Source organism: Felis catus, chromosome B2, assembly GCF_018350175.1.
Source record: "Felis catus isolate Fca126 chromosome B2, F.catus_Fca126_mat1.0, whole genome shotgun sequence".
Taxonomy (NCBI): Eukaryota; Metazoa; Chordata; class Mammalia; order Carnivora; family Felidae; genus Felis; species Felis catus.
This window is the reverse complement of record NC_058372.1, coordinates 27,572,546-27,598,367: the sequence shown is the minus strand read 5'-3', so window position 1 is coordinate 27,598,367 and position 25,822 is coordinate 27,572,546. Positions and strand designations below refer to the sequence as shown.

At 39.4% G+C, this 25,822-nt stretch overlaps 2 long non-coding RNA genes across 2 annotated transcripts; one reads left to right on the top strand and one right to left on the bottom strand.

Moving 5' to 3' along the window:
• Positions 1–1,771: 1,771 nt before the first annotated feature.
• LOC123385691 lies at positions 1,772–14,452 on the bottom strand. Its single transcript, XR_006598651.1, has 3 exons — positions 14,109–14,452; positions 6,430–6,511; positions 1,772–1,989 (listed from the first exon to the last, which is right to left on the bottom strand). It is a non-coding gene; the product is annotated as an uncharacterized LOC123385691 (long non-coding RNA).
• A 2,080-nt stretch (positions 14,453–16,532) lies between these two features.
• Positions 16,533–22,775, top strand: LOC123385690. Its single transcript, XR_006598650.1, has 4 exons — positions 16,533–16,794; positions 17,518–18,630; positions 19,225–19,343; positions 21,896–22,775. It is a non-coding gene; the product is annotated as an uncharacterized LOC123385690 (long non-coding RNA).
• The last annotated feature ends 3,047 nt before the right edge of the window (positions 22,776–25,822 follow it).

Genomic DNA, 25,822 nt, shown 5'->3' with positions numbered 1-25,822 from the left:
AAAACATGCCTAGATTGATAGTGTCATGTACTCTAACACTATGCTCAAAAAATTATTTTGCCCAGAATGTCAAAGGCAGAGGGAACACTTTGGCACAAACACTTGTATAAACAACACTAAGGAAGGAGGGCCCTTCACCAGAGTCAAAGTCTGTATTGTCTTTCATTAGACAACAAAGAACATTCAGGCCCATTGTCTCCTGAATTCCTCTCAATATCCCTGTAAAGGAAGGAGGTCAGGGTCCTTATCCCCTACCAAGTAAGGAAACAAACAAAAAAAAAAAAAATTAAGGGATCAGCTTACAATCAGACAACTAGTAGATGCCAAGACTTGTAGCTCGGTGTTTGCACTTCAAAGCTTTTATACCATTTTGGGTCACTATGCTCAGACTTCCATACTCTGTCACAAAATTAAATGTCTTCAGAATTTGAGTAAGGATAGCAGGTGACGGAGAGCAGCTGGAAGCTGGCTCAGACCTCCCTGGGAGTGGGGGATACTGGAGAGAGTCTATAATAACTCCAGGTGCCCACATTCACTCCCCTCCTCGGATTCTTGCCTTGTGCAATACAGACCCAGTGTTGGATGTTCTTATGGCTTTCAGAAGAGCCAGACACCCAAAATCTTAAAAGCTTTCTATTTTTAAGTATGTTGGCAACTAATTTGACTTTTTTTTTAAATCACACACCTGTGAACTGAATTTGGTTTTTAGATTGTGACCACTACCTTGGAGCATCTCTGGGCAGAGAGTTAGAGCAAGGATGGATGGAAGGCAAGTAGGGTACAGGAGACCCTAAAAGAAATAACAAAACATGGAGATCTCTTTGGGAAGGGAGAGATCTGTAACAAGGTTGAAGCAAAGGAAATGGTCAAAATGGGAGTAATTCCCATTTTTTTTTCTCTGAAAAAGGGAACCCCAGGAAAGACTTGTGGCTCTCCTCATAAGAAGAGCCTGCTTTTCAGTTCAGCTAATGGAAACAAGTTGCTAATGATGAAGAAAGATAAAGAAATAAATGCTGAGTAAGACTGTGTAAATAGACTTAAGAATTTTGTACATTTAAGATGCCAGAGAGGTGGTAAATAACCATAAAAATTTCAAGCTCCATTAAACACTTGCTACATTTGTAAGCACTGATCAGGTACTTACCATAATTATGTCCATGTTAGAATGGGGAAACAGAGTCACTAGTTGGTTAGCTAACTTGCCTGAGGTTACCCATGAAATTTGTGGCACCTGCTAGAGCCTAACTCCACACTCATGCTTGTAGCTACTTGGTATTATACACTCAGATCTGAGGGAATAGAATGTTCTCAGGACTGGATATGAATAGATCAGAAGGACTGACACAGAGGTAGTGATGGCCTCCTTCTCCAGAAAATCCCAGAATTCTTGGTGGGATTCTTGTCTAGACATGATTCTCTAATCTAATCTGTTATAGACAGACTTGACCAAAGACACAGTGATATGGATTTTATTAATGTCTAATCACCCGTCAATTCACTACTGAGTATTTTCAGAAGACTTGTTAAATATCAGCAAGTATAAATCATGGTTCTTACCCTTAAGGAAATCAGGGAGACAAGATTTATGCTACAGAAACAAGAACAAACAGTACAATCTCCACTTTCATGTCCATCCAAGATGGATGAGGAGGTAACACATAGGCCAGGAGACACCAGCCTGATCTTCTACAACCAGAGTTTAGGGAGCAACTACTCTTTCGAGTTTCTTAAAGAAATATCAAATTCTGGAAAATAAGTTTCAGATGAGGAACTTCCTCACTTCTATCAATTGGAGGAACAGAAGCATACCAGTGAGCGGAAGGAAACAAACATGAAAATTCTCAGTCTCCTTCATCCTTGGCACCTTTGTCAAGCTTCAGACAAGGCCTCTGGTTCTTACAGTTTTCTGGCTGTGCAGCTGCTGATGCAGTGTGTTTTAACTCTCTTCAGCAACACCCGCAGGGCTCATTTCAGATGGAATAGATTAAACTAGAGAGCAAGAGAGAGTTTTGAAGAAAATATAATATTCCAGAAAAGCACGTCTTCAAGTTTCATAATCACAGACTAAAAGAAACACATGTATAAGACTTGTGTGATGTTTCACTAGCCAGGCAGTTAGTTCAAAACAGAACAGGTCTGAGCATGCTGTCATAAGCACATGCTCTTTATCAATTCCAGGGCTATAAATTAATAATTTACAATGATTTATCTAACTTAATTTACACAACTGCCCTCAGAAGTCTATCTAAAACATTCTCTAACCCTATTATCTTAACAGTGCCTTCGTTGGTAAATGATATAATGAAAGACCTTAAAGCAATAAATTAAAAGAATAAAGTTTCTCCTACATGTAAAGAAGAAAGCAGGACAGTTTGAATCTTGTCCTGGTAAATGCTGAAGACTGATCATGTGACAATGAACAAATCAATTCTTTTCTCAGAGCTTCAGTTTTCTTGATGTGAATTCAGTAAGAATAACAAATACTTCACTCTGTTGTTGAAACCACTGGTCATCAGACAGAGCATATGAGTTCTTGGGAATTTCAAGTGCCATCAAAATATAGATATTGGAAAGATATTAGCTGGCACCTCAAAGATTGTACCTCATGTTGATAATTTAAATAAGTAGTTTTCCTTGTCATTTGCTGAAATACTCTAAGGTACAGCTTTTTATTGACTGGAAGCCTGGAACAGGAGCTGCAGATTCCAGGGTTCCTATCAAGTGAGAGCCACTCTGCTTCCACATGAGGAGATGCATGCATTCTCAGCTATAGATGGACAGAACAGTGACCTCCTTTACAGGAAGCACAAAGCTGATTTGAGGAACTTTCGTCATCAAAGCCAAAAGCACATGGTGATTAACCTGCTTATTTATAGCCATAAGAACAGACAAGTATTAATTTCTAGAAAATGGAGTGCTTATTAAGCAGGCCATTCTGAAGAAAAATCTCCACACTATTCACTGTGTATGAGTCTGACGTGTGTGTGGTATGTGGTGTGTGTGTGTGTGTGTGTGTGTGTGTGTGTGTGTTTCTGGTATGTTGGTATTGCATGTGGTGTGTATGTGGCATGTGGTATGTGTGTGTGGTGTGTATGCATGGCATATGTATGTGGTTTGTGTGTGTGTGTGTGTGTAGTATGTGTAGTATGTGTGATATGTGTGTGGTATATGATGTGAGTGTGTGGAGTGTGTGTGATATGTGTGTGGGGTGTGGTATGTGTGTGGGGGATGTGTGTGTGGCACATATGTGGGTGACTTATCAAGTTGTCAGCATATCAATGAGCAGACATCCTTCTTTCATCAGGGTTCAATAAATGGTGAAAGCTGAAAGAGCAGTGAGGAAAAATAACAGAAGGTGAAACCAATACAAGCAAACAAACGTTGACTCACTGTTGAAAATTGTCTCCAAACATAACATTCTTGAAAAAAATAAATAACTCAAGCTGATAGTGAAATCATCAGAAATACCAAAATAGACCTTTTTTGATGGGATATAATTTCTTGAATTATTTTTATTTTAGTGCTACTTATATACATATAATTCTGAAAAGTGCTTTACCAAGTACTAAGAAGGCACAACTAGTCATCCAATCTCCCCCCCTCTTTCTAAATTCAGAGTTAGCCTTATTAGAGATTTTTTTTCCTTTTCCATTAAAAAAAGTCTGCAAAAATGGTTGATATTCTGTGTTATTGCGAAGATATAGTTTGTAATTATGTTTGTTGTCCTCAGTGTAGGAAATGAAACATACTTGAGTTCTCAAGATGAAAAAGGGATTTATACTGAGGCTCTGTGTGCACAGAACTGGAGGGAACAGACACCAAGAACCAAAGTAAGCAGTTCCTCTATTTCTTCTCTCTCACTTTTCCTGATGGCCCAGCAGGTAGCAGTTTCCATTATCTTCCTCTTTCTCTATCAATCCTGATCCGTGTGTGTGTGTGTGTGTGTGTGTGTGTGTGTGTGTATGCATTCAATAAATTCCCCCCTGTAGACAGCAGACTATCTTCCACCTGGGCACAAAACCTCTTCAAAAATGAATGAAAGTGGCTTTAACTGCATTTCCTAACATCCAGCAGATTAACCAAATCATTAATTTCCAAATACTTGTTTAGCATTTTACAGGGCATTTTTAAATGCTTATCCTAATAGGATGGTTAAGATGGAGCTTCTTTACTTTTATTGGCTAATGTTCTTAGACAACAATATTGAGCCATCCCTGATCTCCCTGAAAGATCAAAATAACATGACTCTCCCCAGATAATTGATCAACTAAGACTGTCATCACAGTTAGCTTAATACTGACTTTGATGTATTATCAGTGGCCCCATCTATAATAATTAAACTAGGGTTAAATGTTACGAGTTACATCATCCCTCTGCTAAGATGGCAGTGACTGCAGTTTTCCTGTTTTCCATCTTTCACAAGATAAATCACCCACAATCCTTTGGCTCAAGCCCTGGATTGAAACCCCTCAGCTGTATGTAGTAGACAGGTGACAGTGACATAGACCTCAGTGATGTGACCTCTCCTTAGAACAGAGCTGATCTTCCCAAATGCCTGTTTCAAACTGGACCAGCTTGGAAATTCTTAAAATTTAAAATCACATTTCAGAGCTCTCTAAACGGTGTTTCACATCTTCTAGATTCCTACAGAGGATGGGCCCGAGTCTGACTTGTCATTGATTCCCTCCATTTGCATGTCTCTGATGCGGGGTAGCTATGCCTTCTAGGGTTTTGCTTGTAAATCTTCCATATGATAAGCTGGGCATTGGCAGGTGTTTTCAGGACTTGTCTTTGCAGTGTTATATGGCTATATGCTGTCGTTTCCAAAGGGCACCACTTATCAGTAGACTACTTCGGCCCAGGTCCTCTTGTTTCCAGCTTGTCCTCACTGGTGTCCTTGCTATGTCTGCTGCCAAAGCCTCCATGACCAGGTAAAACTAGTCATCATGCCCTCTCCACTTCCTTTCCTGTACTTATCTCTAAGATTCTTGAAGCTACACAGATTTTCTTCAGGGTAACCCACTAAGGCTGCATCAGTTTTAGCACTGGATCACTATATCCTAGGAACCCCTCACCTTGATGCTGCTTCCCTGTGCTGCTGGTGAACATGCCTCATTGAATCAAATCACTCCTAACAGCCGTGGGGAATAGTAGGCAGTAGGCTGACCTCTAGAAATTACCAATCTCAGAAACAGAGACCCAGAACTGGAACCAGAAAAAAAAAATCAGAAACCAAAGAAAATAGCTGCTATTCCTTTTTCTAATGAACCAAGGGGTCTCAAACTCTGCTGAACTAGAAATCTAATTCATGAGGACTTTGCATATTCTAACCCAGTGCCTTTGAAGAGCTTAGGAAGTCCATCTTACTGTGATATTTCCAGGTCTTCCTATAATAAAAGCAAACAAATCCCAAACCACACAATATTTGCTTAATGTTTCACTTGTACCTCAGAGCCATTGATCTAATCTGCTGGGTGCCGATATGAAGAGGGTGAATACCCAAAGCCTACTTTCAGGGAATCTGCAGGCTGGCAAAGTCTTAGAGCAGGTCTGCGAACAACAGAGAAGGGCAGGCCATGGGGCCACATCAATGTGACAGACAGTAAGTATCACAAGAATTCAGAAGGGGCCAAGATCTCTTTCCCAGGCATGAAAAAGTGATATTTGATCAGAGCCTTGATAAATAATAATGTTGATGAGTTCAGAGAGATGAAGAACAACATTTCAGGTGGAAGAAATATGTGCAAATAGCAAGAGTGCACATTCAAGCAGGCTTCAGCCCAGTACACAGTAAGCATTCAGTAACTTCTGTATTGTTGAATGGGGATATAAATATCTGCAAATAAGCAACCGCTGTGTCAAAGCTTTCAGTTTCTGTTACTTGAGCCTGGGAAAAGAGAAGGCATGAAAAAGAGTAAAATGGGATTTTATTCAGGGAAGCCATCTTTAAACCTTACCCACGTTACAGCAGAGATTCAGCAGCAACTCAGCAGAGCCTTTGTTTGAAATCAGACATTATACTTTCATTCCCTTGTACATTTCTGAGTAGACTTCTGTGTTTTCCATGAGAAATGTACTGCTATCCTCCTGGCAGAAGAACGCTCAGGAGTTACCCTAGGTCATGTGGCAATAGGGGTTGCAACACTGAACCATTTGTTCCAAGCACTAAGAGCCCTGAAGATATGGCCTCACCATCCAATTACTGGCATGACTGGGGAAGGCAATTACCATTTACTTGGCCCTCATTAAGTTAAATCCACAATTGCCACATGGCACAGCATCTCCATGTGTAACCTAAACTCATCAGTGGCCAAAAAGGGTGTGGTCTGGGAGAAGGGTGGGAGTGGAAAGGAGCCAAGAGTTAGGTTACTATGGTGATTTTCCTCACTAGGTTCATTACTTAAAATGGTTCTAGGAGCCAACACATACCTCTCAGCCGCTACAAAGACTGATGTGGCTAGCACTGGTGGTTTGGGTATTCCCCAGCTGAAGAAGTTGTAGCAATATCAGGCTAAAAAACATAGAGTGGGAAAAATTAGACAACATTAGAACTAGAAGAGACCATAAAGTTGATATAAGGTAAAAGTTCCCAACATGTATGCTCTAGATCTTGGGGACATCAGGGCAAAACTGAATTGTTAAAAGAGGCCCCCAGATCCCTAGGTGTGGAAAGAAAAGACATCTATTGGGAACCACCTATGTGATCTGATCTCACATTTTAGCTGACGAGGCTGGAGACAGAAGTAATTTGTCTGTGTCTGTAAAGCTGATTTGTAGGGGAATTCGTACTAGAATCCATGTTTCCTGATTTCTACTTTTTCCTCTTCACCCCACTTGCTTATGTCCTCCCACACATGTTTGGGCAGATTAACCTTTCCCACTGGGATTGAAAATTGAAAATGAAGCCCATGATCTATAAGCACAGGGAACTCAGACCTGAAGATGAGAACCTGTGGTATCCAACATGAGGCAGTGGCTTTAATGTCATGGAATTATCTCTACCAGGAGAATGGACTTTATCTCCTTGAGGTAGGTTCTTCAGGGCAAATGTGAGAAAGCCTCAGTCTGTCCTATGCCTTACAGACCGCTTACTGCTTGTATAGTGCTCATTACTAAAGGATATTCCAGAAAAATGGGCAGAACACTCCCCTACCCGACCCCTCACACTGATAAAGAGAGGAGAAAGTCACTGTAGAGATAACCCCAAAAACCCCGGCTTCATCTTGAATAAAGATACCAAATTAAAGTGAAGAGTGAGGACAAAATATCTACATTTGGACTACAACTTCCCAAGCAGCCAGATTGACGAGGAGAGTGATATGCTCTGTGCTTTCCTAAGACGTCTGTCCTGGGAACGTAAGGTCTAGAAAAATCATCCCAGGATCCTGTAGACTCATCCTCTACTCAGACAAGTACTTTTCCACCTGCTGAAATGTGCATTCATGCCAAATATCAATTTGGTCCTGAAGGGCGACATCAGTTGCCGAAAAAAAGAGCATATAGCCTTAGAGCATGTGTGGGCAGGACTTGGGTGGTCCCAGCATTTCCTTTAGTCACCTAAAAACCCTGTGTGACAGTAAATCACGACCTAGTTGTAAAGCATCTTGAATATCCTCACCCCACCTCCTGCCATTAGAGTCCAGCTACTTGACAGTGCTCACTTCAGGTGGTGCCTGGAAATTACCTAAGGAGCCTTTGAAAACTGGTCTGATCTGGACCTCACTAGATTGCACAGGGATTCTGGTTTCACCTGAGGTAGGACCTGAGTATTAGTATCCTTAAAACTTTGGTTTTAATGTGTAGCCAGGTGTGAGAACCACTGAGCTAGATGGAGACATGCTAGGAGGGTACAAATCATCTAAAGATACTGCTGCTGGTGACCGTGGTTGCTGTCTTTCCTGGCTACATCAGAACAATCTCCCGGTATTTCCTTCCCAAGGAAATGTCTGAATTTATCTAATAATAATGATAATAATAATGAAATATATTACCACTACCTCAACAGCAGCTACCATTTCTTCTTACGTGTGTCACATAATAAGCTAATTATATTGTACACATTTTTTTTCAGTCAATCCTTGCAGCTACCCAGTGAAACAGGTGTTATTGTCTCCATGCCATAAATAAAACAAGCACAATGAGGCTCTAAGTTAGTGCCAGAGGAGCAAGGGTTAGCTCAAGCTTCTCCCAAAGGCTGCATGTAATAACCCCTGCACCCACAGGCAAGGCTTCCTCAACCCCCTCTTTCACATCTCTTATTTTGAAGTTTCTTTCCTCAGAGGGATTATGAGAAACCCAGATAAAAGAAATAAGTACCAGCCAACCAAGTTTTCTTGGGGTTGAAACAACGTCAACAGAGTAGCAGTGGGAAGGCTAATGAGGTAGAGTGTGAATAGTGGAATCTGTATAAAAAGAGGCTCTATCTTTTTCAAGTAAATATAGTAACTCCTGTGAGGTGCTCAAGTATTTTTGTGGAGAAGTTCTACCCATCCTGACTGAAGGCTCCTACACCAGCCCCTCTGAGAGAAAGTTCACCTTTGGAACACCCTCTGACCATAGGGAGAGCTTTCACCTTTTCCCTGCCCTTCCTCACACTAAGCCTGCCTCCCATCCTTGTCTGGCTCCCCTGACCACCCTCGCACCATGGACACAGCCCTCCCTCTCACTGAAGTCTCTGCCAGCCTCTGGGATTCCCATTCCAGCTGATGATCTGCTATGGTGGCACCTTGCCCTGGGTAGAACCTGATGTCTATCTTTCTTGAGACCTGTGAGATCCCAAGTTTCACATTCTTTGATTGACAAGGGGCCTGGGCCCTGCAGCAGCTCAGTCCTTCGTTCCATTTCAGGGAGCACTCTCACCCATTCCTCTTCCTCCCTCCCATACTTCTCTGCTCCTTTATCTGCTTCCATATGCACTTTCAGTCTCCTCTGGGTTTGTTTGAGGCCACCACCTCCAGCACCAAATGAAAAATATCTTCCTGTCCTCCTGACCCTTCCTTCTGCTAGAAACATGCCTAGGTATGACCATCTTCAATCTTCCAGCAGACAACCTTCCAGCTTAACTATGGTGCTGAAATTTTAGTGTTCATAAAAACCACCCCTGAACTCCTCTAGAATGAAATTCTGTATACAGTGTGCTCTTGGTTTTGTGAATATATTCCCATAATTCATCGCTTACATACAACACCCAGTGCTCATCCAACAAATGCTCATCACCTATCTTCCTGTCCCCCCCACAACCCTCATCAACCCTCAGTTTATTCTTTGTATTTAAGAATCTCTTATGGTTTTCCTTCCTCTCTATTTGAAACTATTTTTCCCCTTCCCTTTCCCCATGGTCTTCTGTTAAGTTTCTCAAATTACACATATGAGTGAAAACATACTGTATGTTAGCTAACTTGACAATAAATTATATTTAAAAATAAATAAATAAATAAATAAATAAATAAATACATAAAAATAAAGTTGATCTATCACCCCCCAAAAATGATTTCCTCTTTCTGCCCCTTTTCTGCCTTTAAAAACCTTTTCTATAGCTCGATAGAGCTCCTTTCTTTCGCTAAATGGAATGCTGCCTAATTCATGAATCATTGAATAAAGCCAGTTTGATCTTTAAATTTAAGAAAAAATGAAATTCTGATCTCATCACCATATAGTGTCTGACTCAATACATCTGGTATAGCCCCAAGAATCTTACTGAATATTCCAGATGATTCTGATGTGGTGGATTCAAGGATCACACTTTGAGAAATAATTTCCCAAAGCCACCACCCCAAATCTACAACCTTTTTCTAAAAAGAAATGCATCCTTGTGATCTCTGCTTCTTCCTCTTATCTCTTCCCTATAATCTGATATCCCTGTCCCTCTTCCAGTCTTCACTGAACTGATCCCTGGTTGATGAAAAGCAGTGACCTCATGCTTAGCAAATCAATGACCTAGCATTTGCATCTCATTTTCCTTACCCTGTCTCTGGTGTTTGGAGGGGCCACTTACCCACTTCTTAGAGCTTGCAATCTTTATCTGTGTGTGTGTGTGTGTGTGTGTGTGTGTATTAAAATATACACAACATAAAATTTACCCTTTTGACACTTTTAAGTGTTCATGAAGTGAACACTGAAGGTGTTTACTTAATAATGAATATTAAGTATATTCATAATGTTCAGTTCTCTTTAATAACTACACACTGTTCTTTTCTCTCAAATTCTTATCCAGAAAAATTCTTTGCTATAGCCTCTTCCTCCTCCTGGTCCCTAAATTCCTGCCCTCAGTCCCGACCCCCAAAACTTTCTACACTGGCTCTCTCAATTCTTTCTCCTCTATATCTGTTATTTCTAACTGGTGAACACCCAAATGTTTCTCTCTAGATTTGGTCTCCTTCATGGACACTAAATGCACATTTTGCACTGCTTGCTGAACTTCTTTAGTTTGGTACCCAATAGGCATCTCAAATTTGACATTGCCAAACTGATTTAATCACTGTCCTGTAACACACTTCCTGGTTTATGCAATGGCATCACCATGTTTCAATGACTTCAACACAAGCCTGGGAATAAATTGTAAACCTTTCCAGTACCTTAGCCTATTGACCTACACAAGTAATTGAAAAATCCTATTGATTGTACCTTTAAAAATATTTATGTCCATGTACCTATTAGGAATTTTCTATAGTTTGAGTATATTTGGGATACTGTGGTGAATAGGGCTCATAAGCTTACTAGCTAATTGGGGAGACCTTGACCATAAAGTCTCATGGGAATTACAGACAAGCAAACCCCTGAATCATACCTAGGATACCAGGTTCCATGAACACACAGAAGAACAAGCATCCCTGGCTGCATATTAGTACCAGAGGAACTTTTGTAAAATACCAGTAGTTTCATCTTAGGTTAATTACACCTCCTGTTCATTTCATCTGCTTAAAATTGGTCTAATACATACAAACCATTTTAAAAATATAATTTATTGACAAATTAGTTTCCATACAACACCCAGTGCTCATCCCAACAAGTGCCCTCCTCAATGCCCATCACCCACTTTTCCCTCTCCTCCACCCACATCAAACCTCAGTTTGTTCTCTGTATCCAAGAGTCTCTTATGGTTTGCCTCCCTTCCTCTCTGTAACATTTTTCCCCCTTCCCCTCCTCCATGGTCTTCTGTTAAATTTCTCAGGATCCACATATGAGTGAAAACATATGGTATCTGTCTTTCTGCCTGACTTATTTCACTTCACATAATACTCTCCAGTTCCATCCACATTGCTACAAATGGCCAGATTTCATTCTTTCTCATTGCCAAATAGTATTCCATTGTATATACAAACCACATCTTCTTTTATCCATTCATCAGTTGATTGACATTTAGGCTCTTTCCATAATTTGGCTATTGTTGAAAGTGCTACTAAAAACATTGGTGTACATTTGCCCCTATGCATCAGCACTCCTGTATCTCTTGGGTAAATTCTTAGTAGTGCTATTGCTGGGTAATAGGGTAGTTCTATTTTCAATTTTTTAAGGAACCTCCACACTGTTTTCCAGAGTGACTGCACCAGTTTGCATTCGCACCAACAGTGCAAGAGGGTTCCCGTTTCTCCACATCCTTGCCAGCATCTATAGTCTCCTGATTTGTTTATTTTAATCACTCTGACCAGCATGAGGTCATACCAACTATTTTTAACAGTAGTAGAAAGGTATTTAAAAAGAAAATACCATACCAATGAAATCACATGATTTCTGAGACTTTGTTTTCTAAGAATCCAGGAAAAGGGAGAAGTAGATGGAATATAGGTAAAACAAGATTGATCAAAAGTTCATCACCTTGCAAGGGGGTTGATTATGCTATTTTCTATTTCAGATAAGTCTGAGATTGTCCATTATACATTTTTTTAAAGAGTGTGTGTGTGTGTGTGTGTGTGTGTGTGTGTGTAATGAGTAGAAGTTACAGAAAGCAAGTGATTAAAAATACTTTGAATAAAGAAAATATATGAATGGGCACTTTTCAGGCAGAGAGCATTAGTATCTTTTTAATTCCTGCTCCCAGAAACCAGCTTCATTCAGGCCTGTACTGTCTTTCTCCTGGGTTGTTACATTATCCACCTATTATAAACTGAATGCTTGTGTCCAGCCCCTAAATTCATGTGTTGAAACCCTATCCCCCAGTATGATGATACTAAGAGGTGAGGCCTTTGAGAGGTGATGGAGGGATTAATGATATTATGAGAATGGGGCCCTCCTAAAGCGGATTTACTGCCCTTCTAAGAGTCAAGCAAGACTCTTGCTTCCTTCCCCTTTTTGCTCTCTGCCATGTTAAGGGTACAAGAAAGTGGCAGTCTGTAACCTAGACAAGGGCTCTCAACAGAACTTGGTCATGCTGGCATGCTGATTTTGGACATCTAGTCTCCTGAACCATGAGAAATAAATTTATTGTATATATAAAACATCCAATCTATGGTTCTTTGTTATAGTAGCTAAAACTAATAATTTCTAACTGTCTTTCTATCTCCATTTGTTCTCCTTTATTCAATAAATATTTATTAAGAGCCTTTTATGTACTACTCACTATTCCTGACATTGGGAACACAGTCATTTACAAAAAAAAAAAAAAAAAAAAGACAAATCTTCTGTCTCAGAATATTTACACTACATAGGAGGACAGAAATAAGTAAACTTGTTTTTAACTGAAGTATAATTGACATTATAATATCCTATTAGTTTTAAGTGTATATACCATATAGGTACATAGTCTTATTATGTCAGGTCCTAGTATTCTGATATGATGGTATCAGTGGTGGAAGCTATGTGTTTGCACGAGTGATTTTCTATCTCGTCTAGGCCTGCAAGTGTCTTTGAGAATGGGCTGGTTATTCCCCCTTTATCTCCTTCTGGAAGGAGATGGTGAGCACTCGTTCCCTTTCAGATGGGCTAAGTGCTATACCAAACCTCAGGCATGGAGAGCTTGCAGAACAAAGCCTCTGGGAAATAGAGAAGGTGCTAGCATCAACTGAGGAAATATGCAATGAGGCAGCCCACTGACTTAACAAGGCATTTTTAGCTCTGAGGCTGCTTTCAGAATCATATTAGATGGAGAAGAAGACGACTGGATACTCATAGCCCAACTTCTATGGCTCAGACTGATGGTTGGTTAGGGAGACCAGGGATTCCCTAGGATGTGGGGCTTTTAGTAACAATGTGAGGATGTTTCCAAGCAAATGAGGACAGATGGGCACACTAGTGTAGGGCTGTGCCATTAGGGCTGAAGCATTTCTTTCCAAAGGAACATTCTAGTATATAATATGGTGTATGGCGATGTTTAAAATGACATGATACAAGTAGGCAAATTATCTTTAATCAGTTGATGTCCTCCCCCATTGTGGTCTTTGTGAACCAATGGCAGACATAAGTCTGTGTTGATGTGAACATAGGAAGAGTCCCCACCTTGCCTTCTGCCAGGATTTATCACCCACTGTTTAAAGTCTGAGGAGTCCTTCTCTGTGGGGTATGTAACTTTAAGAATCCCCTAAGTCGTTTAGACTTTGATATGACTAAAGAAACTTGTTAAATTGATATATCACTGTTTCAGTAACCAGGTTTTTAGACTAAATGAGAGCACTAGTATTAGTACTTTTTGGGGTACCCATATGTCTTCTGAGAAGTGCCTCACTGGTAGCAGGGATAGTCTTTACTTTCCTGGGAATCACAGTCTCACAGAAGATTGCACAAATAGTGGATATTGGCTCATGACTGGCTAATTTATTTCTCCCTCCCCACAATATGAAGTTTAGCCAAGGAATATCTAGTTAGCTATGGAGACCGTATTTATTCAATTATGACTGTTTTGTCAAGGGGCTAGTTAATAAAGAATTAAGATCTTTCTATGCATTTGATTCTCTTTGAGGTATGGGGATTCCAGAATGAGATGCTTTCTTTGAGGACGCCCATTTGGAACCACCACACCAGCAAGTAAGCAGAGAAGGATGCTCTGCAAAGAAATGTTTGAAACTGTAGAAGTCTCCATGTCAAACCAGATATGAGACACCTGGGTTCAGGAAGGAGGAAAGAAAAGAATGAGCTTGACCACATCCATGCCCCATTTCTGGTTCTATACCACTTACCCTTAGTCCCAGGAGGTCCCTTGTGTATTTCCAGTACTTGTTTCCTTTTCTATGCCCAGGTAGGATTTTACTCCTTCAACCAGATAAACTCTGAATTTATTTTGCCAATACTCTACAGATGAGGATGAGCTGGTGAATTGGTTTGAATCCTTTCTTCTGTTCCCAGAACATGTTCAGAATGTTTCTTCAATAGTTTTCCCAAGCTTGCTGTGTAATGGTGGTGATTCTCTTGCTGTCCTCTGATTAATGCAGAAGCAAGGAAAAGCAGATTAGGAAAAACACATGCAAAAGTCAGCACTTGTACTTTCTTTTTCTCCTGGTCTCCTAGAATCTTAAACATGTGATACTGCAAAGATGATATGGATACCGTGTGAACATCCAAACACTTATATACCAAAATTAACAACCATCAGAGTTCAATCTTAAAATAACTTAGTAACTATTTTTCCCATTAGTCTCTAATTCAGATTATTTTAGTCTATTAGCTAATTTGTTTAAGATTCAAATATATCCATGTGAGCTGGAAAGATTCTTCATGGGCATAATGATCCTAAATTTTCTCCTGGTCTTTTATACTTGAGAAACCTGAAGATTTGGTTTATAGAGGGCATGCTTCTTGTTCCAGAAGTTCATAAAATTTGAACTTAGCCACAAATTTTGGCTATAGCCACAAATAGGAAGGGATTTCAATGAACAATTCATTCATATGGGTTAATCAGAAAGGTTAACCAGAAAGGCACTTCTGATGGACACAGGATCCCACTTCATGTACCCACATCTGCTCTGAGAATCTCTGGGGAAATATCAGAAATGGATTCAGTGTGGGAAGGTGGGAGGTGGTCAGAGACCATACAAAGTACCCCTGATTCCCTAACCTGTGCAGACTCCCTTCCCTTCTGGCTCTTTGAACCACCCAGGAAGCTCAGGAACATGGATGTTGAGTAAAACCTGCATCACAGAATTAGAACCACATTGTACCCTTGATCTTTTAGACCAGAGTCAGCAAACTACAGCCCACAGACCAAATCCAGGTCCCCGACACTGTGTTCAATGTTTTGTAAAATTCTCTTGAAAACAGCCACAATATTTGTTTATGTATTGCGGCTGCTTTGCTGCAACAGCAAAGTTGAGCAGGTGTGACAGAGACAAAACCTAAAATATTTACTATCAGGTCCTTTATAGAAGAGATTTGTTCTCGACCCTGTTCTCGACCTACAATAAGTAAAAAGCATCAGAATTCTTGCAAGTGTTCTAGTACTTTCTTCTTTATGACTAAGCCTATTTCAGACTGTAAGTTTATGGGAGTGGCAAGATAGGTCATTCTATTTGGAGTTTAAGTGAAATGTTATCAGAAGCCATTCCCTTGATCAACATGGACGGCTTTCTTAGATAAGCTCTAAATTTGTTCTCAGTCTCCCCTAGAGATTTCATAATTTTTTTGGGGTGGGTGCAGCCATCGCTCAAGTCTGACACAGCTGCCAATGTCAGGATATCCAGTAAGAGATGTCATCTACAGGCTGCCATGGAGTCAGAGGAGTAAGCTTGCCGCTTCCTCCTCATGGCCTTTGCTTAGTGCATAGTGAAGCTAAATCTCTCTGTTGTGAATTGTGTTAAGTTCTGTGTAACAAAAATGTTACAAAGGCCTGCCACCTTCAAGAAACTTACAATCTTGCTAATATTCCTAATAACTGTGCAGACAGCAAGTAATTATAATTTTCCTCCAAAAGGGGAGATATGAAATAGATAATTAGGTTATAAGCTTATCTGAAACCAGGGATGAAAATGGAGTCATAGAAAATAGTAAGAAGAAAGCTTTTTTTTTTTTTTTAGCATATATGCTATATGCTATATATGAGGATGATATTTCCCCAATTGACCAGGATATATTTTACCTAGAATTAAAAGTGTTCCAAGATCAGTGCAATAGAGATAACTACTTAAACATGCTCTGGGATGAAATGGGGAAAATTGCTGGCAGCTGACAGAGTACAGCTGTTTGATAGATATACACAAGAATTATTCCAATTTCTATAACTTCTATATAATAGAGGAGACTTATTCAATCTGGAATTTGCTATCCCCACCTGAGCGATAAGCATAGGCTCCTACTGCACTAAGGCACTCAAGGAGAGAGAACATAAAAAGCTACAGTTTCCTGAAAATAAAAATACATTTCTAGGATAGCCAAGCAGAATTCTTTTGAAAAATGTTTTGAAGGCAGAGAATGGCCCTTTAGATCTGGAAAAAACACAGCTAACTCAATAGATAAACAAGGAGAAAGCCTCATCACTTAAAGTCTGAACAAACATCAGAGACAGGAGAACTTAGGATTTGCAAAAATAAGTATGAATGCCCTGATAGGAGATGCAGCCACACTGGAACAGAGCAGAATGGAACATGACATGTAACTTCAGCACACAGCACAGAGCATACGGAGACCAGGGACAGGCAAGGGACCCTTTGAGGCTATGAATTATTATCACTCCTTGAGAGGGAACCTAAAAGAAAATATAAGGACCCAACAGTGTGATTTATTGCCCATAATGTATATAATTATAATTAAACCAGGTAAAATATTCTTTTTTGGTAATAAGAATGAAGTTCTTTTTCTTGTTTCTTAAACCTCAGATAGAAGAAAACCTTTATTGCATGGACAGTAGCACCCAGGATCAGATGGCTGGTGCTGGTGAGTTGTGAAGTAATCCTGCAGAAAACTTTCTCAGGCTCAGGCCCATCTGAGGCACCACTGACACACAATTACTGTGTGCAAGGCACTGTCCTTCCCTGAGGCTGTTCACTTTTCCCTCTGAGAATATTCAGGTCTTTATTTTTTTAATGCCTGATGGTCAAGGAAGGGTACGAAGTTTTCATGGATCATATTTCTTCTCCTCCATTTTGTTACCTTGAAAGCACCTCCCCAAATAAAGCCAGGACAGCAGACCTAAGTGAAAACTGTAGCCAGTGAGTCCTGGTGGGATTAGCAGCTTTGGGAGCAAAGATTTGTTAAAGAGGTTAGGTTTACTGGTTATTAACCAAAACAATTTAATTAGGTTCAATGATACTGCATGTGGCAAGGCAGGAAATATGTGCTGATAGTTTTAGAACAAAATTGTGCAAAGAGTTTAACAATACATGGATGTTTTGTACAGTCCCTAGGAAGACATTAAGAAAAATTAGACTTATAAGCACATTTCCCAAAGCATTAATTGCATTCCAATTTTTCTAGAAAAGATATTATGATTTATATTGATTACAGTTTCTGATGTAGGCTAATATCCTTTCAGGTTGGTATCTAACAGTTATGAACTCTTAGAAATGTACCTAATGTAGCTAATTGTTCCTCCACAAAATTTACTTAATACTGGCTTAAGAATTTTCACTTTTGATATCTGAAGCTTTTGTTTTTCAGATACGTCAGTCTGTTCTATCCCTCGCTTATAAACACCAAGCACTCTGAGAGCAATAAGGCTGTCTACTGTCAGAAAGCCAGGCCTGCTAATTAGACCACAGGAAATCCTCAGCTCAGCACATTGGACAGGCCCAGAGTGAAGGAGCCCAACCCACTCCTTGGAAAAAATCCAGCAAGTTATCGAAGTTCTGCTCCCTATGTTATTTCCATGACACATATATTATATATACCAGAAATGTTTATCCAGCAGGGAATGCAAACCCAATCAAAGGTGCCTTATCTCATATCAAAGCCATGCTAAATTAAAAAATAGAAAATATTTCCCCTATGTCCTGATTTAGATAATGCTGATGAAATATAATAAGAAGTACATGTCACACAACTCCAAAAGAGGAGACACAAACACAGACAATGTATGCATAGGAAAAACATTAAAAGAATAAAGCAAAGGCAAAAGGGGGACTGAGGTTTTTATGAGCATAAATTCTTTTAATAATTTTTTTTCCAAAAAATGAAACCTGCACCTCTATCCCTAACAACTTTCTGACATCACTGCCCAGGAAAGCCACATAGCTCTTAGACTGGATGGGCTTTAGGATTCCTCAGGATGTGGAATCCACTAGCTTTCCTTTCCTATTAGTGCTTTTCCCCTCTTTGCTAATGGATCATAATTATTTATAAACCCACCTGTCTGGTATAAGAGGGTGGGCCACCAATGCTGGGAAGCACAAATTTCCCACACCATCCAACCACCTTGCCACTGCACTCACTGTCCTTGCCCTGACCTCTGCCTGACCACACCTGTAGGAGGTTTACCTGGGGCAGGGGGAGTAGGAAGGAGTAGGTAGGGCTTTGGGTGTCAGTCAACTGGAGCCAGGCAACTTGCAAGGTGCATGATCTGACCCTGAGTCAGCCTGAAGTCTGCTGACCAACACTGGCTGTTCCTTACCTGGCTGCTCCATCCACCCTTCTCACCAACTTCCAGGAAGTACCAAAAAGCAAACATAAACTCTGATATGAACAACTACAAGCTCTTGTTTTAAAATAGTTTGAATGCCTCTCCAGAGTAAGCCTGTTTGAGACCTCTAATATTCTTCAACTGGAGGGGCACAGGTAAGAAAGTTAGGTTCCTCTTTATGTACCTGTTAAAACTGCATCTGTAGCAATTTTTTTTTAATTTTTTTTTTCAACGTTTATTTATTTTTGGGACAGAGAGAGACAGAGCATGAACGGGGGAGGGGCAGAGAGAGAGGGAGACACAGAATCCGAAACAGGCTCCAGGCTCTGAGCCATCAGCCCAGAGCCTGACGCGGGGCTCGAACTCACGGACCGCAAGATCGTGACCTGGCTGAAGTCGGACGCATGACCGACTGTGCCACCCAGGCGCCCCCATCTGTAGCAATTTAAACAGCCAGCACAAATGCCCACGCCAAACCCTCAGGAACCAGTCAGCATGAAGCATCTCAGCTGAGATTTGCAGAACTAGGTTCTTGAGTCATTACCTCGAGTTTCTGTTTCAAACTTTTCGGACTGTGCAACTCTAACACATACTGAGATATAGGAGACTAGGGGAGAGGGAACCACCAAAAAGGGGAAAAGGAACTAATATTTACCTCCACTATCATGAAGAGATTATTCTGCCCTGTACACTTCGATATGGTGATTGCTCAAGTGTTTAACTCTTTTTTTAAATATTGCAAATACCAGTGTGAACCGGTTTTGACAAGGAGTTCGCCTTAAAACTGCTCTGCCATTTGCAACATCTGATCAAGAGATTCCAGCTCCTCAGCTGGTGAAAAGAACCCTCAGTTCATGAAATTATTAAAGTAAGTCTAAATGAAGCTTAATAACAGCACTTCAAAGCACACTGAACATATTAACTAATTAATCACCACCTTACCCCTTCCAGGTATATAAATAACTATTATCCTCACTTTATAGTTGGGATAAATGAAGCAGAGGGTGGCAGTGCAGTTGCCCTGGGCCCCAGATGAAGTCGGCATCTATAGTAAAAGCAAAATCAGGCATTTCTGAGGGCCTTGTCTTTTGGCATATCCACTCTTCTCAAATTTTCCTTCCTTCTAGATCTCTGTTAAAACATTTCACATTTGAAAAAAAAAACTTCGCGTTTAGAGTTGGAGAGATTTCAAATCTTTTCCTAAATGTGACTGTTTCTGACATAGATACTTTAAAACCAAGGGGGTCCAAACTGATTAAAGTTGGAACAAATTGGAATGCTGGAAAGTTCATGTCATCAACCAAGGAAAGAGGTTAATCTGATTGAATAATGAGTTTCATCTGGATTTGCCTGTGCCATCTGTTGCAAAATGTTTTCCAAATTGTGCAGTGTGAATGCAGGATTTCACAGAATAGGAATATCAACTATTATAACAAAAGTAATATGTTTTTACCCTTCCTAAAAAAAAAAAGGTAAATCTCTCCCCAATGTTCATATCATATAAAGCAAACACATGGAGACATGACAGAGCAGGATTTAGAAAGCTGTACATACCTCTGAGCAGTAAATTCCCCAAATTCCCCAAATTAGTCTGTAAACTTTTTTAGGCATTGATACTTCTTATGCCAACACCTCATTGTCTCTAAAACCTTCAAGGCATATAACGTCTGATAAAGGGAATAGTTTTCTGATAAAGGAATATTAGAGCAGAAAGTGAAATTTGAGATTGCTGGCTTTAAGCCACAAAGTTGACAGGTAAATCTAGTCAGAGAAATGAAGCAACAAGAATGCAGATTCAAGTCTCCTAATTCTCAAGCCACTGCTTAGATAGAAGGGGATATTGTGTGTATTAGTTTGTAATTTTGCAGATGGCAGTTAGAGACAGACCAGCAATAGAACCCAAGGAAATTGACTCCCTGTTCTACATTCTCTTTATGGTACCATACTGGCTCTGCAATTTCTTTAACTTTATTTTGTTTTGCTGTATTTTATTTACTGAATTTTCTATTTCATTTTAGTTGTCTTGATTCAGTGCATTCCCAGTGCCAACATGAATAAACCATTGCTAGGTGGATAACAATTTCTTATGGGAATAATGATAACATCAAGGGTTGTATTTTTAATCAAGAATGTAGCATCAACCAGACCAAATATTTGAACAACAACATTCATATGGGCAAAGATTAAACATCCACAAACCTTTAAAACAATTTTCATCTCTCTAAGCCTCAATTACCTCATCTCTAAAATAGGCATAATGGTGGGGTCTATCTCATAATACTGAAGGATTTATAGAGATAATGTTACTAAAACACTCAACAAAGTGCTTCCTTAGCTTTTAGTAAGTGCTCTTAAAGTACTGGTTTAACTTTCATTAACTGTGAGTTATTTATAGCATCCTTCAGATTTTGTTGCTCATAATCCTCATAACAGTATTAAAAGTTAGGTGCCATTATTATTCTTATTTTTAAAATGAAAAAAATAAATGCCCAGGGATGCCAAGTAACTTGGGCAAGGCACATAGCCAGTAGGTGACCCAGCTGGTATTTCAATCCAGAGGATTTGACTTCAGAGTCTATAACCTGTTTCACAAATGCAGTTGACATGTAATAAGTAATGTTAATATGATCTCTTCATTTAAATAGAATAATTGGTATTCGGGTACATGTATTGGGAAAACTGTTTTATAAAAGACTTTATTTTACTATAAAGTGAAATACATCAAAATGTAAACCTACTGAGCATGACATTGGTCCCAAAACTAATACTTTGGAGATATATGTACAGTAATTTAGAGGTGCTTTATACTTACATATGACCCATATTATTATAAAATATGGTCTAAGAAAGTTTGAGGTCAAGTTTCCTTTTTTTCTTCTCAATAAATTTCTTACTCAACATAAATTGTCTAAAACTATTGTGTGAGGTTGGTGTTCTATACTTGTTACTGTTGTTAAGGACATCTGAGCTATTTTTTATTACTGGAAAGCACCGAGTTTTGTTTTTGTTTTTGCTTTTTCTAACATTTATTTTATTTTTGACAGATAGAGAGAGACTGAGCATGAGTGGGAGAGGGAGACACAGAATCCCAAGAAGGCCCCAGGCTCTGAATGGGGCTCGAACTCATGAACTGTGAGATCATGACCTGAGTTGGATGCTTAACTGACTGAGACACCCAGGCACCCCTGATTTTTTTTTAATTGTGAGAGATTTAAAGTGTACTTAAAGTAATAGAAAATAAAGGAAAGTGCTCAAACATACCACCACCCAGCTTTGTCAGACTTTTATGTTTGATAAATTTTGACATTATTTAATTAAAACTCTTAGGAAAATAGGGATAGAAAGGAAATTCTTGAATTTAAAATGCATAGCTACACACATTCCACAACTAACAGATTTTGTGTGTTGTTTCTTTTAAAGCTGATAATGCCTACACAAGAATGACCGCTCAGCATCCTGTGTCCACTGTTGCTCTGGGCTTGGAGGACTCAGCTACAGCCAGGGAAAAAATGGAGGAAAGATGCAAAGGAAACCATAAAACTGGAATCACTCCCTTTGTGGTGGTGGCAATGAGTTTTGTTGTTATTTTCTAGTTTAATTGAAAGTTTGCTAGAGAACATGGTCTGTGTAATAATAATTCTTTGATTTTGTTGAGACTTGCATTTGGGGCAAATGTGTGGTCAATTGTAGGCAATGTTCCATTCATACTTGACTAGAATGTGATCTTTTAACTTGGGGGCACAGAACTCCTTATATTACAGTTAAGATGGTTGATCTTATTAATTGCATAGCTAGACACGGTGTAAAAACTGTTCATTGTGCTCCTAACCCTTTAATTCCTAATCTTTATGAGGGTCCTCTGTGCCCAAAAGACCCAAATTGTCACTGATTGTCCCTGCTTTGAGCCAGGCATCACCAAGAATTATCCTAAACTCAATTAAGCTACATGATCAGAGAATTAATTTGATTGACCCTTTGGGTGCTTGAATTTCTTTTGCAAAGATCCCACTAAGCAGCATGAACCCTCCAGGACTGGGGTACTTGGCCTCTGGGAGAACAACCTGCTGGGATGGGAGATCTCAGGAGCTCTCAGTCAGTTGTTTTCCACACCACAGGTAAATGGCTGCAAAAAGTCAGGGCAAAAAGTCTTGACTTTTTAAAGATATTATTTACCAGTTCTTTCAACAAATATTAGTTGAGCACCTGCTGTTCTAGTGCCTTGAGGTAAACTGTGATTTCATTCTACCCCCAAAGTAATTCCATGCTTTAGAGGAAGAGGGAGAGAGTAAATGCAAATACTAATTATTTAAATCCCAGGTTGCACTAGTTTAAATGAATCTAAGATTTATGGCTCTTTTATGCCATACAACTGAATCCCAATGCCTCCTGTCATGCCTTTTCTTCTCTTTGCTTCCAATAGTAAATATTTTGTCATAATAAAAAGTGACTTTATGAATGGTTTCTCCCCAAATCTCACATCAAGTTGATGGCAGGGTCAGCTTTTCAAACTTCTTTCAACAAAGTGTCTCTTCCCTGGCCCTAACCATGCTTCTCTTTCACATGTGTGCATGTGGGTGCACACACACACACACACACACACACACACACACTTGTCACATCTTATCATTTATGACCCCCAAACAGATCAGGCATTTTCTTTACGTGTGCTATTTTCTCTGCTACTGTCTCTTTCTATCATCCATTCATTGTAAAATATATTTATTAAGTGCCATAGTTCTAAGCACATCTATGGAATACAAAAGGGAATAAAATCAGCAAAAATCCCTGTCCCAAAGAGCTTCACATTCCAATGACTCATCATCATTATTGCTACCATCTATTGAGCACTTCCTGTATGCTAGACTCTGTTCTAGCTGCTTTACCTATGCATTATCTCTAATTCTCATAATTTCCCTGCAAGATGAATTATTAATCCCATTTAACAGATGAAGAAATTGAATCTCATATAGAATAATGAGTCACCTGATTCCAAAGTCTTCACTGTTTCATACCATGGTGATAATCTTCCAGCTGACCAAAACCAACAGCTTGCTTCTTTGTGAAATCTTTGCTGACACCCTTTACCCCCTGAGCCTCCTACCCATCTTCATGATGTCACTGGGCTTCTGCTATAGTTACCTGCAAAGCATCTGTCTCTCCTGGGTCACTCAAGCTGCAGATCAGAGAACGTTCATCATGGTATTGTCAGTGCTCAGCACAGTACCAGATCACATTAAAATAAGAGATATTGAATTACTAAACAAATGCCTTCTGGCCAACCTTAGTCCTCAAGCATCTTCAGGGAAGCCACCCATCAGAGGTGATGGTAATTGTCTTGAGGTTGTACAAACAGATTGGGAACTTCTTTCCCTATTTGCTCTTGTTCTGCCTTTATTCTTCACAATAAGCACCTAAAATGCTGAGTCATGCAGCTGGGTGGAGTATCCTAACCAACTTAAATGAGACAATGTACTTGTGTAAAATCATAGATAATAAAAGATGGTACAATGTAATAAAAAACAAAGCTGGTATTATTACTGTTGTTTAAGCAAGTTTTTGGCCTTTTAGCTAACAAAGCCCCATAAGCCCCATTAGACAGCTGTTCATTTTGTCTTAAGTACTGCAGTTTTACTCCAAAAACTTTATCTATATTCTTCCTCTATAAAGTCATAAATGAAGTTTAGTTTTCAAAATCAAGATTAATTTTGCTTAGCGAAACACATTTCTAAAATATTTTCCAAACTTAATAACTGATGTTCTAAACTCCAATCTTCTTTTTCTTCAAAGCAATTTGCGAATCACTAGATAAGAAACAATCATGGCAAACATATTCTATGCTTCATGTGTTCCAGGCACTTGTATAAATGGTATCCAACTACCATCCTCTTTTAATACTAAACTATGGTTTGGGTACTATTATTATCATTCCCATTGTATGTGTGAGGAGATAACTCAAGATCACTAAGTGGCAGACCCCGGATTTGAATCCAGGAGAGCAAATTCTGGAGTCCACAATTTACTTTTTAATTTCTCAATTAGATGGTTCAAAAATCAAAACAATCTAAAGAGGTATACTGTGAAGAGTCTTGCTCCCACTACAGTCTGCCTGTTTTTCTCTTTGCCCACTGACTTCAACTCCAATATGCAGGTAGCACTTTTATTAGTTTCTGGTGTATCCTTTTTGAGTGTTTAATGTGAATGCCAGCACATAAAAATAATATGTTCTCATGTTCCTCCCTTTCTTACACAAAAGGTAGTGTGTTACACACACTTTGCTTTTCTCTGTTAATAATGAGTCTTTGAGATCTTTCCACATCAGTTCATAAATAAGCCTTCTCAACCTTTATACATACATATTTTGTCATATGGGTGTGCCATAGCTTCTTTTTTTTAAATATTTTTATTTATTTTTGAGACACAGAGAGACAGAGCACGAGCAGAAGGGCAGAGAAAGACGGAGACACAGAATCCGAAGCAGGCTCCAGGCTCTGGGCTGTCAGCACACAGCCCAACGCGGGGCTCGAACTCACACACCGCAAGATCATGACCTGAGCCAAAGTCAAACGCTCAACCGACTGAGCCACCCAGGTGCCCCGCCATAGCTTCTTTAACCAGTTCTGTATTGATGGAAATTAGATTGTTTCAATTTTCATTGCCTCTGCATTGTTGCCTCAAATAATCTTGTTGTCCATCTTTTCCTATATGTTTGGTGTATCTGCAGGGTAAATATCCAGAAGAGGGATTTTCAGGTCAAAAAACAAGTGTTTTTATGATTTTCTTAATATTGACAAATTCCTCTCTATATTCATTGACTAATTTACATATCTTCCTGCAAATGCCTATTTTCTTGAAGCCAACAGAATGTGCTATTAAATGTACTTGAATTTTTGCCCATTTACAGGTGAAAAAAAGATACCTCATTGAATTCGTATTTCTCTTATTATCAATGAGGTTGAACATCTTCTCACATGTTAAGTCTTGTTCATCATGTTTTCTTTTCCATTCTTTTTTCTTGTTTGTATCCCTCACTCACTTTTCCATTGGTTTATTGCCCTTTTTCTTAATGAAATCTTGGATGTTCTTTAAACCATTTTGCTATGGTTTAAACTTCCCAGAAAAGCTGAAGGCAATATTACTAATGTTATTGAAATGTTTTAAGTACAGTTAAAAGACCTCCTTGATTACTTTAAAAAAAACATTTATTTATTTTTGAGAGAGAGAGAGCACCATGAGCAGAGGAGGGAGACAGAGGATCTGAAGTGGGCTCTGTGCTGACAGCAGAGAGCCCAATAGAGGCTTGAACTCACGAACTGAACTGAGAGATCATGACCTAAGCCAAAGTCAGAG